Genomic DNA, 13,213 nt, shown 5'->3' with positions numbered 1-13,213 from the left:
GGATCCTCCTCGCTGCCTGCTTCTTGAAGCAATTTGACTACCGGGACAGCCGGAGATGAAGGAAACATTGTGTCCACTCCATACACCAACTCGAAAGGAGACATCCCAATAGATTTCTTTTGACTCACTCGATCTGCCCAAAGTGCATGGACCAACTTCTTATGCCAACTTTTCTTGTTCATTTCCAGCATTTTCTTAATGATATTAACCAAAGATTTATTGGAAGACTCCGCCAATCCATTGCCTTGCAAATGATAGGCGGTTGAGTGCCCCAAAGTAATATGATATTTACTACAAAACTCAACCATTCTCTTTGACTTGAAAGCTGCTACATTATCAGTTATTATCTTATTCGGGCAACCAAAACGAGACAAAATATTATTCTCAAGGAATGAAACTATTACCGCATCCGTAGCTTGCTTGGTGGGAATTGCTTCGATCCATTTTGTGAAGTAATCCGTTCCCGTGAGGATCCATCTATGCTGACCTGAAGAAGAAGGATGAATTTCACCAATAAAATCCAACCCCCACTGTTGAAAAGGGGCACTCACCTCAATGGGCTTAAGCGGAAAGGGCTGTAATTTTTGTTTCCCTTCAAAAATCTGGCAATTATGATAGCTCTTGACAGCCTTAAACACATCAGCAAACAATGTCGGCCAATAGTATCCAGCCCTCAAAATTTTATTTGCCGTTGTTTTCCAAAAAAGGTGACCACCACAATCCCCTTTATGGAAATCTTCTATGACCTGCTTCGCTTCTTCTTCCACCAAACAATTTAACAAAACGCCACCGGGATCTTTCCAATAAAGTGCAGAATTTAAAACAAAAAACTTAGCAGCCTTCAACTTAAGAGTTCTCGCTTTGTTTCTAGCCATACCAGGTGGTGCAGACAAATTTTGAAGTACATATATGATATCCGAATACCACGGAGAAAGAACAAACATTTCTGATACCTGAAGCGAAGAACTTTCCTCATTTTCATCAGACAAGGCAGTGATCAGATTTATGTCTAAGACGTGTAAATTTGATTCAACCATCAATTTCGCCAATCCCTGACCTTTAACAAGCTTTGTGGGCCTTATCTCCACATCATACTCCAGCAAAGCTGCTATCCATTTGCCACGTCTTCCCTCTGGGTCGGTCTGAACCAAAACATCTTTGACATCAGCATTAGGAACATAAGCTAAAATATGGGAATGCAGAATGTACACACGGAAATCTTTCAGTGCTTTTACAAGTGAAAGGGCTTATTTCTCGATAATGTTGTATTTCAAAGCAGCATCTCTTATGGTCCGGCTGAAGAAAGCAATGGGTCTCTCATGCTCATCTTTTTTCTGCATTAACACAGCTGCCATAGTATGCTCCGAAGCAAAAGAAAACAATATAAAATCCTGAGTATAATCCAGGCTGATTAGAACCGGAGCTGAAGAAAGAACCAATTTAACTAAATTGAAAGATTTTACAGCTTCTTCCGTCCATGACACTTGGCTGTCCTTCTTAAGCATGTTCGTAATCTCCCTAAGATGCTCAGCAAGATTAGGAACAAAACGGCGCAAAAAATTCATCTTATCATTGAATGATTGAATCTCCTTCTTATTCTGGGGCAAGTCAATTTGTTGAATTGCTTCCACACGTGCTGGATCAATACGGATGCCATCCTTTGAGATAATGTGCCCAAGTAGTTTGCCTTCATCCATGGCAAACAAACTCTTCTTAGGATTCAGCGACACACCATATTTTCTGCACTTTTCAAAGACAATTTTCAAATGAAGCAAGTGTTCATCATCTGATTTGGAAAACACGGTCAAATCATCAAGGTACACCACTAAGAAGACATCCTTCTCATTTGTGAAAGCCAAGTCCATTGCCCGCTGAAAAGTAGCACCCGCATTCTTCAAACCGAAAGGCATTTTCGCATAATGAAAGGTTTCCCATAGAGTGGTGAACGCTGTTTTGTCCCGGTCATCTTCATGGACTAAAATTTGGTTATATCCGGAATAACCATCGAGTAGTGACATGCGTGATGCTCCAACTACTCGCTGTAGTATGTGATCCATTTTGGGCAGCGGATAATTATCCTTCAATGAAACTTTGTTGAGATTCCGGAAATCAATGCACAAACGAATCTCACCGGTCTTCTTTCGCACAGGCACCAAATTAGATATCCAATCAGAAAAACGGATGGGAACAATGATTCCTGATTTGTATAGCCTATTTATCTCCTTCTCAATTGATGGCAGCAATTTTTGATTAAGCCTTATTAACTTTTGTCTGAAAGGTTTTTTATTAGGCTTAATAGGAATGGTATGCGGAATTATATTTGTATCATACGTCTTCAAATCAGAATAGTCCCAAGCAAACACATCGGCAAAAGATGACAACAAATTGATATATTTGGCCTTTACCTTCGGTGGCAATGCTTTGGAGAGCTTTACCATCTTTGTGTTAGCGCTCGAATCTGCCTCAGGCTGAGGAAGGAAAAATCCAAGGCAACATCAAACCACTTAGCCTCGTAGCTAGCCCTACGAGGACAGGAGAGGGCTCTCTCCGGGTCTATCTCGGCAAAAGGTTTTCAAAGGGGCTGAGATGACCGATATGAATACTGATTTTAGGCTAGTAAATTGATTAAAAAAGGGGTTTTTAATAAAATGATGGGGTTTTTCTGGGCTGCATGGGGCAAAGAAACAGCTTGAACAGAGAAATGTAATCAAAAACACAGATTGTCTCCTGAGGCAAGGTAGGCAAGAAAGTTTAACATCAAATTGAGATTAAATGGAATGGCAAGACTGCTGAGGAGCTGACAAGGGCATAGAAGATGAATCCTTGTCAAATAGAAGAAAACATTAAATATGAACAAACTTAAAGGAAGAGCATATAAATTATGAATTCTACCTTAACACTTCATTTGTTCAAATGGAAACGATCATGAAATGACATGAACACATAACAGGCTACATATGAAACAAAGGAGGACACAAATGTTAAATCTAATACCACAGGAATCTCAGAAGCCAGAGCTGTGTATTTTCATTAAAATCTCTGTCAAAGACTGTACAATGGAAGCTCTCTGTTCTCCACCAGCTCTCAGAACTCTCTCCCCCTCTTCACACTAACTTTTACAAATGATTTTTTAATACATTAAATAAACGCTGCTAGGGGAAAAACAAATCGACCCCAAAACAGGGGCGCTGTTTCACCTGCAGTTATAAAAATCGAAAAGAGCGTTTCCTCTATTCTAAAATAAACAACGTCCCTCTAAAAATCCTCTGATGATCGACAAACTGGAGCGCAGATCCTGTTGAATCATTAACTGAAGTCCTTAGTAGGAGATCGGTTCCTATTTTTCTGTTGTGGTCGATGTCTTCGTGGTGTTTGGTCCTTTACTTTTCACCTTCGCTTTCTGTTTGAAATCTGTAACAATTTCACAATTGTGCATATTATGCCAGTTGTATTCGTTGAATGCTCTTATCTGCCTGAAAATACTCATAGAATCTCTCAATCTAATGATTCTTCATAAAACTTGGAAATGTCATGTAGTCGTAGCCTACAAATGAGTCAACTATCCTTTAATAAAGGAAATTCTGCCACCCATAAATGATGGATGCGAAGTGTTGATATAGTCCATCTCCATGGCAATAAGATTTTCAATCATACTCTCCGCAGGAGCCAGACCTTCCTGTAAAAAGATCCCTACAACTTCTTACATAAAGCAGGAAACCGTTGTAGCTCGACTGTTTCACATTGATGAGCTATCTTTACCAACTCATCATAAATAAAACGAGCACATTGAAGGCTTGGATCTAATAAACGAAAAATGTGCCTTCTTACTAGAACTTCGAAAGGAACCTCGGGAACGAACAAAGCATTTTTTGGGCCAGTAGCATTTTGAATAGCCATTCGGATATCTTCATCAGTGATATCATCACAAGGATCAACTTCCTCTAAGCACTTAACAAAAATAGACTGAAATATATAATGAATCCTTACTCCTCCATACAACTCTGCTGTTGCCATCTCTTCACTTTTACCATCCACAATTGAATTAAATGTTTGGAATCTATGGTCTCGCCATAGGAATTTATTCGAGCTTTCAATTCTGGTAAGATTGCCTTGATATGCTGTACTAAAATCTGATTCAACTTCTTTGCTAACTGGGGAACACCGCATCGATCAGCTAAACTGTGATACACTGGCCGACTGCGGAAAAATTCTTCTTCATAAGCCAGTGCATCTCGAATGCTTTTGTTTGCAATAATATCCTCTTGACTGCGATTTACAATCCCTATATAGCCAAGTCGAAGGGGGACAACATTTCCAAGAAGGAAGTTACGAGCATCAGTTCCCCTGTCCATAATATCGAGCTTTTTTATCACACCGATGGTTCGAGATCCATCTGGGTCAGCCATTCTTGCCATCTGAAGGGCATCTGAATTTGACAAATCAGAGTTTGCAGGAGAAACAGCTAGGATGATGCATGTCTCGTGCTTAATGCATGATAGAATCATTGTTCTGATTCTAGCCTCTATATCTGAAGGTTGATCACCCACTGGAACCCTTGTTATCCCAGGTAAGTCGACCAATGTTATATTGAGGACATTTGGAGAAAATATTTTTAACCTGATTTGCTTGTCAGATACACCCTTGTTTAACCCCACTTCCTTCTCTGTCTCAGCCTGGACTTTGTAGAGAGCAGAAGATCATCTTCTGCAGCACACAGCTCAAAGCTTAAAGTTGCAAAGCTGATTGATGCAGGCAGAGATTGCTCGAGATGCAAATCTATCAATTTCAAGATTCACCACTCTTGCAGAAGCTATACCCGATTTCGCACGCCCAGTTCATGATGATTTGTATAGAGCGATTGATATATACCTTAAGGAACACCCTAAGCTTAGTAAAAGCGAAAGTATATGCCGGCTTCTAGATTGCAAGAAATTATCAATGGAGGCTTATATGCATGCTGCTCAGAATGAACTCTTGCCTCAAAGACATATTACTCACAGTGTCACTACTAACAAGCACAAAATCACCTCGGATCACATTCCTCTGATCAATAAGACGCAGGGCATTCCCAGCGCTAACACAATCATTTGATTCAATAGCTGTGACAATGAAGTTTGTTTGGGATTTCCAGTGAGACCTCTCCAAATAGCTTGTAACTTGCTTTGCCTCTGATTGCTGATGAAGTTTTGTTTTCTTTTGTTTGTGCTTTTGCAGAGATAGGAGCTGAGGAAGCTGCTGCCTTTTGAAGAGCTGGAGAATTTGATACATATTCTAAAAAACCACATTTAATGATTTCTTCTTCAAAACAGGGTTTTGAAGAAGAATCAATCTCACACTGACATACAAGACGGAGTCTAACACTTCGGATGCTCAGCTGTTCCAAGATTCACGTCTTCAACTCCCTTTTCCGTTGGCTGCAATGTCGGTTTGCGGGCTACGTCATCATGATCAAAGAGCTCCTCTAAAGGTATCAAGCCTTTAGGAATCACATTATCCTTGAGCTGCAACACTTCCATTTGATTTATTTGCACATTATCTTTACCATCATCATGCTCTACATCCATTGAAGTATCCTTGAACTTACCTTTGTTTTGCAGAAAATCATTAATCTCCTCATCATCTTGGAAAACTTGCCAATGTCTCTGATTGTCCGGGATAGTCGGACGGTGCTTCACATGAATTTCAAATTTATTGCTTGAGTTCATAGGAATCTTCAAATTGTTGGCTTCCTTAGCAAGTGCATCTGCAATGCTATTTTGAATACGAGCCACACACGTCAATGTATAATCTAAAAACACCTTCAGGATATCTAGAACATCATTCTGGTATGCCTGCATCCGAAGATGTTTTTCTTGATATTCGCCTTTAACTTGCTTGATCACCAACTCGGAGTCGCCATATACTGAAATCCTCTTAGCATTCAGCTTTCTTAGAATTTTCAGGCCAGCAATCAAAGCTTCGTATTCATCTTCATTGTTTGAACAATCAAAAGCAAGCTTGTAAGAACATACCCGCACATTACTAGGCACTTTGTTTGAAGCAGAAAAAGGACTACGTACCCAAATACCAATCCCAGCACCATCATTGCCCACTGCTCCATCAAAATCCATGGTCCACAAACCATCTTCCTCTTCTGCCAAGTGCTGAAATGCTGTTTGCTGTATTTTTTCTGCTTGCTGTCCATTACCTCCAGCTGATTGCTCAATGGTGTTTTGCTGTTCTTGTCGTTCTTTCTTCAAAACTTCTCTGAAATTCTCTGCTATTTCTGGAATATCATCTGCTACAACTAACTAACTATCAATATCATTGAAACTATCTGAATACAAAACAAAAGACTCTAGATATGTATGTACATAATTAATCGGATGATTAATTGGTTTCTCCTTGCTGGTGATCATGTATTTCATTTTCTGTTCCCGGTACAATTTTCTCATTTGGCCAAACACGGGAATCGTTGCATAGGAGAAATCAAGCTGTATTGTTCCTTGCAATTTTTCTCCCCAAGATCTGGAAAGGAGCATACCAAAGCGGGGAGGAATGTTAGCCACGACAACATCCATCAAGACATTCTTTGCGGGGATCTGATCCAAACTTACAACTAAGTCTTTAATAAGCCCAATACATCTCACCCTGCTAGAATCAAATGAGTAGAGATCATGGTATTTCCTGGTGATGTCCAAACCCAACTTCTCCATGATAGCTTTTGGCATAAGATTGTGGGAGGCACCGGAATCAAACATAGTATTATGCAACACAAACTCATGCACTCTCAAACTGATATAAAAGGGAGGTACTTCAGACTCACCACTCAATGCTGGTCCAAAAATCAATTCCGGTTGATCATCCTCCACACTCACCATATCAGACATTGGGTCAAAATTCAGAATTTTGGAGACTTGACCTCTATAGCTGCTGTTTTTCATGAGCTCAATCAAAGGAATGGATACCTTCAACTTAGAAATTTCATTTTCTAAACTAAAAGCAGAAGTCTTTTCCACCTCTTTGGCTGGAACATCTTTCTTTTCAGGTTTATCCTTTGATACAATGGGCTGATTTACCCTTTCATTTGTTGGTGGAGGCTTGCTAGTCATAGGATCAACACTCTCTTTTCCTTTCTTTGGTGCGGCCAGTGTTTCATCTTTGGATGTTGGAACTTCTTTTCTTTTCTGGACTGGATTGATGAGAACATTTCTGTTTCTAAGTGAATACTGACACTGCTGGGCAGACAAAGCATGCATATAACCTCTCTGATACTCATCCGACTCTTCCTCGAGAACTGTATCGTTTGCCAAGATAAAATCTGCATCATGCTGTACTGCTGAACTTGCTGCATTTTCATCATCTTCAGTGATAAATGTGGGCATATCATCAGGAGTAAAGAAGTGATTTTCTTCCCCAACTACATTATCTTCATCATCTGATTCTTGACCAACAAAATTCTGCTGAAGAGGTGTCTTTACTTGCTGCTGTTGTGTTGCCGTTTCTTGTGCTCGCTGCTCACGCTGTTTGATCCTGAATTGTGGCTGCTGCTGGCCACGGAAATTTGGATTTCGAATCTGTGGTTCCGGCTTATCAAGTGCTAACCTTTCAATCATCTTTTCTACCTTGCAGAGAACTTGGTCTGATGTAGAGGCTTCTTATTTTATTGAGACTTTCTTCTCGACTTTCATTCTGGCTCTCTTATCATTCAAATTTGCCTCAACACTAACGACAATTTTCTGCATTTCTTCTAAGGTAGTTGGATCTCTCTCCCTTAATTGATAAGCCATGTTCGGATCAAAACCATCCAGGAACTTAAGAAACGCTGATTTTCTAGTTGGTTTTAAATCATCTGGAATTTCATTATACACCGCATTAAATCTAATGCAATAGTCTTGAATGGATTCTCCAGCATTTCGTTTGATCTTAGTGTATTCAGATTTGATTTGCAGCGGATCTTTCTTTACTTCCCAACATTCCAAAAACTGTCTCTTCAGATCTTCTAATGTAGGAACACTTCTGGCCGGAAAAGCTCTGAACCATTTCCTTACCTCTCCACCAAAGGTCTGCACGAATAACCTCATGGTCACATTCTCTTCATCAATCTCATGGAGATCGAAGAAGTCCATCATTTTGTCGACATGTTGCTGAGCTGTGATATTCTGAGGTGTGCCATCAAACAAAGGAATTTTTCTTTGATAATCTGCGGGCATGTCATTCAAAAATTGAGGCAGAGTGAGAGGTACAAACCGAGCGGCCATCGCTCTTGGCGGATTTGGTCGGGGGGTTGTTGGAGGAGTATGAGGAGGTGTATGCGGAGGAGAAGCAATGTGGGATACAGAAGGAGAATTTACTGCAGACTATTGATATGTGATTATAGGCTGCAGGGGAATAGTGGGAATGAAAGGCGGTTCAGTGGGAACTTTCGAGGTGGAAACCGTGATAGAAGATCCAATATTTGCAGATGCAACTTCTAGGAAATCAGCAAGATTTGAAAACTGAATTTCTCTCTGAAGGTGGCTCAAGATAAAATTTTCAACTAATTTATTGTTTCTTTCAACTTCAAGAGCTGCAGCAAAGTCAGGATTTGGAACTAGAGAACCAAGAGCACTTTCGGATTTGGTTTTAAACAGTGACAATTCAAACTTCTCATCAAAATCAAGTTCTTCAAGATATTTAAACATGGGAGTCACAGAGCTCTCTTGACGAAGGAGTCTCGGAATCAAATTAGGATTTTCGTAAACAGGAGGAGGATTAGGATCTGGATTAGCTCTGGTATATCTCTTTGAAGCCAACGTGTTATTTTCAAGAAATCAAAGGAACATGCTTTCTGAGATTTTCTGAGTTGTTCCATCTGTTGCGCATGAACCATGATTTCTTTGTGTTGATGCCTCGAAAATAGCTGCAACAACATTGGGGGATAACCACCCGGTCCGGACCTTAGTACAGCTCCTTTTCCGTTTGGAATGGTGGCTCCAACTGGATATGATGGGACCAGTTTCCCAATAATGAATAAAAGGGGATGGATGAATGATTGGTTGTCTAGTCTAATGATAGGCGAATAGCTAAATCTATCAGCAAAATAAAAGAACTATTAACTATCCCGGGAACTATTGTGTTTTGAAGCGTAGCGCTTGATGATCTATGTCTATGGACAGGCATATAGATGACTCCATCTAACAGACATGGATATTAATTCATTCAAAGACTACTTTACTCAAATAGTTAAGTAAAGCGATTAAAGCAAAATTACTACACTTGTCATTTATATCATCAGCATATATATGATTAAAAGCAAAGCGTACCATAAACATTCAATAGTGAAAGGAATACAGAATCGCTGTTAAAACACATACATATATTTAATGATAGCAAAGATAATCAAATAACAATTCATATGAAAGGAATGAATTCAGACATAGATAAAAATACCATATGAGCTGCTAGACACTCCCAATATCAATCGCTACTTGCAATTCTTCCTTCAAACAGAGATACTTTAAAGCAAAGACAATAGTGCACAATTGCATAAAAGCTGCCTTGTTGAAATTAGAATAACTGGTCCAGTTTCATAAAAGAATATGGCTGAAGCACAATAGTGCAACTTCAGTCTTTAAGTCAAGTACAAAACTTTACGACCCTTTCTAAAAACATGAAAGGGTCTATAAATACCTAATTAAGATAACTATCTAAAAACTGAAATCCTACTTAATTGGTATCAATTGATTTTGATCCTATTTTCTTCTGCAATCTGGCAGTCGGCGGCATGAATCATCAAGTAGGCTGCTTGCCTTTAAACCTGAGCTGACTTATCGCAAGCATCGGCTCCACTTCGGGTGGTCTGTTGAGGCGAGAGCTGAGCTGGGCGGCATAGGTGGCGTCCTGAATATCGGGGATAATATACCCGATTGCATCCGTAAGGCACTTGAGGGCGGCTCTTTGTGAATGTGGTTTTACCAAGAAGAACCAATAGGTGTCCCAGGTTAAACTGTTAATCCCAGCAATTAATCTTCCCTTCTCTTCTAAATCTGGATAGCATGATTGCTCCAATGTTTTCATCGTTGTCAACTTTCCTGGTGTGCATTGGGAAATCATGTTTGATAAGTAGAAAGTGTTGTTGACTAATTCAACCAAATTACTTGAAGTTGATTTACATCTTGAAACTGCTCTCTCTGCTCTCATCAACTGGGACTGCCATTCTGTAAAGAGTATATCTTTATGTGACTCTAAGATTCTTGGTAAATTCGCCTCTCGTCCTTGATCAGTATCCTGCCAGTCAAGAAACGCAGCTATAGTTTCTTCAGCTTGATCCAATTCAGTCCTAACCTTGTCTACTTTCTCACTTATGGATGCCGTTAATTCACATAATGGCTCTGCCTGGGCGATTTGTTGACATAGAAGCTTAATTTGGGCTATCAATGCAGTATTTATCTGTAGCGCTTCTACTCTGAATTCAGCTACTTGTGGAACGCCCTTTGTTTTCTCGAGCTGTGCTGATAATTGAGCAATTTGCTCATCTTTTGTTTTCACCATTTGCTCATTCGCTGCCTTCAATTGTGCCAATGCCTCTGATAATTCTTTCTGCTTTTGGATTGCGCTTTGGTCAATTCTTTGCTTTTTTGCCTGCAATTGTTGAGTCAGTTGACTGTTTAATTGTTGTTGCGTCAACAATTGCTGTTCCGCTTGCTCTGCTTTCTGTTGTGCTTCGGTCAGCTGTGCCTGTAACAAGAAAATCTCCTGGTCCTTTGTTTTGAGCAAAAGACTCACCTCCGATGCCTTATCTATGGTCGCTGCTGAATAAGCTCCAGCATATTGTGATAATTTTGTTAGGTCATCGGAGGGGTCAAATTCCTCCTTCCAAACCACATTGCCCGTGACTGTCTGTTCTGGAAAGAGAGAAGGTTGATCAGCCCTTCGTCTCTTCCTTTGTCGCTTTACTACAGCTTTATGTCTTGGGCTGTAGAAGACATCCAAAGGAGGAATCTCTTCTACCTGCAAAATGATTTGGTCGGAGGGATCCTTTGGTATTACCTCTACTTCTTTTGAAATGGGTGGGCCGCTGGTTCCACTTAGAACCTGTGTTGAAGTGATTTCCTGAGTATCTGTTGCCTTTGAAGTGTCAGTGTCCTTTGAGCATTCCAAGCCACTGATAATAGAATCAAATTGCTGCCATTCCTGAAGCAATTTGGGGTCAATATGGGTATCCACGTTCACTTCAGTGGTGGTCTGTTTTTCCTTTTCAGTTTGGGTGTTCTCCCACACTTTTTCCTGCTCTTTCTTCTGATTTTCCTCCTGTGGCTTCTCTTGTTCTTTCTCGTGCTCTTTTCCCTGCTCTTTCTCCTGTTCTTTTGTTGTAACTGGAGGTTCCTTTGACTGTTTCCGTTCAGGCTCGCTTGACGATGTTGTTGGGGTTGTTGCTAATAGATCTAGAGGCAGAGTTTGCAACCTCTGTTCTCTGAGTCTATTAAATTCAACCAACCCTTCATCTTGATATTTCATCCTGGCAAGTGTCTTAACCTGCATTATTGACTCCGAGGAGGAGAACAGGTCATCGAAAATATCTTCTTTATGATCAAATTTTGACAATTTGGCCTGTTCGAGAGCATTATAGGCGACTTTGTTGGGATCAAATGGCCTATTAGGGAGAGTCGCTAGAGTTAACGAGTTTATCTTTGTAGCTTCCTTCTCTGCATGTTTGAGATCATGCAAGGTATAGACACCACATCTCAAAGGAAAAGAGGGCCAGCCCTGCTTCTTATTCTTCTTGAGAGTTTGTGTAACACTCTCAGCAATGATCTGATAAGCTATTTCCCTTGCCAGCAGTTTATCAGGTATGTACAAAGGAAGGACGTGGGGTTTGGCTTGGCTACCAAAAACTCTTATATAAGTGAACTTCTCTTCCCCGAACCATCTTCCTATTGATGTTAAGTCAATACCTGCCTGGTAGGAAATCTTGGGAATGGGTTTATCAAAAATAGAATAATAAATAGGCAACATAAAGCCATTGCAGACTTGGTACAGATGGTGCTTGTAAGAGGATTTCCATAATTTCTGGTGGTAAATATGAATAGGCATGGAGTCTTGTGGCGTCCACCTCCAGCCGAGCACAGGAAATTCAGAATTAAAACACAAGGTATCTAAAATATAGGCACTGTAATGAAATGGGGGAATTATCCTTTCAGAGATGCGAGTCTTATTTCTAAACTCAAGAACAGCTTTGGCTAGTTTATCTGAGAGAATAGTGGCCCAATCCATTATTATACTGTTGCATGCCGCTTCCATTAAAGGAACCATTTCTATAGTGAAATTAGAGGAATCATGCAATCCCCACAATCTACACATCATTATTCCAACGTAGCAATAAGGAGAAGCCAGGGAATCGACCGAGTACTTACCGGAAGATTCATGTTTGTGCTTTGCTGGATTTTGTCTCCAATCCCGGATGGGTTCGGATTCAACGTCATTCTCGTTTCAGAATTTTTCCAGGAACGCCTTATTGTATGTCTTTTCTGGCTCAGGCAAATGATACATTTGCCTTAGATCATCAGCTTTGAACGACCTGAAAATTCTCCTGTCTCTGGTGCTGAAGGTTCTATCCAGGATTGGGATTTCCTCAATTTCCCACCGCACTACATCTGTGTATGGGAGAATTTGTTCCCTAGCTGCTATCCGATGAAGGAAGGAGTCAGCTAAGTCCTTTAGAGTACCTTCGGATTTTCGAGTTGAATCTGCAGTAGCTTGTACTATGGTTATTTCCGGTTCCTCGGCTTCAATCAAATTGTAGGTGCCTTGCCAAGTAGTTCTGACGAGACCCGAACATGTTGTATCAGATATCAATCCCTTCTTCTTATTTGTTGGATCAGCGATGGCTTGTGCTGTATCTGGCGCAGCGGAAGGGCCTGTGGTTTTCTTGGACTTCTTCCCCATTCTGGCTGAGTTTTCTGCTTTGGAAGAATTCTGCACAAGAGCGGAAACAAATGTAATACAGAGGAATGATAATGAAAATCGAATATGGGAAGATATATATTGATCAATGCGTGGTGAGAGATTAACTTTTAAAAATGGCCGCGGATACAATCTATGGGGAGATTTCAGGATTTACAATTACATTAAATGGCCGTTTAAAACCTGCCAATCCTTAAATGCCCATTATATCATTAATCGGCCGAATGATTCGTTTAAGCGTGCTGTAGATGTTTTGGCGGTTGAGCGCAGGTGAATCATTGTTCGACAG

General features: G+C 40.3%; 1 pseudogene; it reads right to left on the bottom strand.

The window, feature by feature from the left end:
* Positions 1 to 3,559: 3,559 nt before the first annotated feature.
* LOC149257482 (dynamin-related protein 3A-like) lies at positions 3,560 to 12,906 on the bottom strand (annotated as a pseudogene).
* Between the last annotated feature and the right edge of the window lie 307 nt (positions 12,907 to 13,213).

The sequence above is a fragment of the Pinus tabuliformis genome, chromosome 6, assembly GCF_031772625.1.
Source record: "Pinus tabuliformis cultivar Carrire ecotype Pingquan chromosome 6, CPIR1, whole genome shotgun sequence".
NCBI classification, from domain to species: domain Eukaryota; kingdom Viridiplantae; phylum Streptophyta; class Pinopsida; order Pinales; family Pinaceae; genus Pinus; species Pinus tabuliformis.
The sequence above is the reverse complement of the archived record's forward strand: the minus strand, read 5'-3'. Positions and strand labels throughout refer to the sequence as shown.